Genomic DNA, 2,044 nt, shown 5'->3' with positions numbered 1-2,044 from the left:
ACTTATGGAGGGTTATTATACTGGTACAACTTTTGGTTTGAATGTATATTTTAGATTAAATTTTTTTTATTGTTCTAGTTAATTAAAAAAAATTATGATTGCTTATATAAAAAATATATAAAAATTAATTACAAGGTGAAAACATTTTGCTTTGATATCCCGGCTTTGGAGGACCGCAAATCATTGAATATAAAGTTACAAACGACAAAATTAATATTTTTTGGTGAGTATAGTTATCTTGTATAGTAATCGCCGTGATAACCTCAAGCTACTCCAAATTTTTTGTTATTTTGGTCGATTGAAATGCCAAAGCCGACCATAATATGATTCTAGATTTGGATTCTGATTACATGGCTCCTGATTCCTATTCTTTCTATACAAAGTTAGGGATCTTCTTGCTGTAAATAACAATTTCATAAAAAGCAAGCCTACTTGAAATGTCTAATCTTAAAATAACAATCTTTCTTGCTCCTGATTCTTATTCCTATTCTGATAGAAACGGTGAGCCAATCATGATCTGCCAGATGCCCACTCTGACCCGTACAAAATTGAATAATTTTTTTAATGCTGATTGTTACACATCTATTTTCCATTTCAGGTAAATGACATCGACTCAGTCTAGCAGGTCTCGATAGCATACCTGCTCATGTTGAAACTACAAAACTCGTTGGTGGAGATACAGAAAATGTATATGATGATGAGCATGCAAATCTCGATCATTTAAATGTAGGAGAAGAGTACCTGGAAATTTATATTGGAGGCCTAATTGATGGCAGCTACCGACTAACCTGGGGGGAACTATATCTGATGATAAGCAACCCTCAAATACGCATATACAAGCTCTAAATATTCGTACCTTAAAACGAAACCAAGAATTGTTGTTGGCCAAGTGTAGTCATTGATTTTAGAACCTCCTGACTTGATGTTGATTTTCAGAATTCACTGAGAGACAGATGGAAGAGGAAGGATGTGCAAATGAGGATGTAATTATTTTTGGTTATATGTTTTACAACTGTCGAAATTATTTAGCTCTGAGGATGCGTATTTGTTAATGGAAGTCTTCATTTAATAAATTCATTTTTTTTCTCCGTTTCTTATGACTTGAATTGGTAAGTCTGTTATTAGAGATATTTGAAGAAAAAGAGGAAGCACACTAGGTGTTCGACAAAATGCTTATTTGAAATTTTGGTATTTGTTACTGGAACTTTCCCCACCAACCGATACTTGCACAATTTCTTTGAGATCATCTTCTCTCTGAAGCACCTCAAGAGCCTTCGTCCTAATGTTAATGAAATCTAAATCGAATGATTCTAGATCCTTAACAACCAATAAACTTAACATACCAAAACAAAGTACCCTCTAAAACAAGTACTACTGCCTCTAAAACTTAGTCCTACTAAACATTAAAAGACATTTTTGCCGTTATGGACTTCATATTCAAATTGTATATTAGTTATTTGCTATTATGATTTTATGCGAATGTATGGGCCCATAGTTACCCTACCCCTTATACTAATCCGTTCAACTTCTCCACCTTGTAAGCTCTTGTGTCATCTTCTTTGGTGGTCGGAATCTTAAATAGCTTATTTTTATTAAGACGATTTATAAGACCAGTAGTAAGAGTCTTGATTACAAAGTTATTTTCCAGTCATCTTCCCATTAAATTCTAGACCTAAAAACATATAAACCCATTAAAATCCTAGACAAAACAACATTAAATCTCTGAATTCGTGTTCCATTGTGAATTCTTTTTTTCCAAATCGTCAGAAAAATCTACCGTAAATAGAAGAATAACAAAGACCCGTATCGAACCTGTGTACTAGTAAAATAATTGACTATGAATTCGTTTTTTTTCTCTAACATGGCTACTCGAATTAGAAAAAAAAATGACAATAGTGTAAACGAAGACCCACTTGTAAAAAATTAAGAATTCCACCCCCTTATGTGTTCTGAATTATCCCTCTCTGTGGATGCTCATCGTCATCTTGATGGCAACCACCATAACTATCAAAACAATCATCATCAACGTTTATATTTTCACACA

General features: G+C 33.2%; 1 long non-coding RNA gene across 1 annotated transcript; it reads left to right on the top strand.

Annotated features, from left to right (window-relative positions):
- Nucleotides 1-313: 313 nt before the first annotated feature.
- Nucleotides 314-1,088, top strand: LOC144998067 (uncharacterized). Its single transcript, XR_013660098.1, has 2 exons — nucleotides 314-501; nucleotides 599-1,088. It is a non-coding gene; the product is annotated as an uncharacterized LOC144998067 (long non-coding RNA).
- Nucleotides 1,089-2,044: the final 956 nt, after the last annotated feature.

The sequence above is a fragment of the Lactuca saligna genome, chromosome 5, assembly GCF_052625555.1.
Source record: "Lactuca saligna cultivar CGN05327 chromosome 5, ASM5262555v1, whole genome shotgun sequence".
NCBI lineage: Eukaryota > Viridiplantae > Streptophyta > Magnoliopsida > Asterales > Asteraceae > Lactuca > Lactuca saligna.
This window is presented reverse-complemented; position numbering and strand designations above follow the sequence as displayed.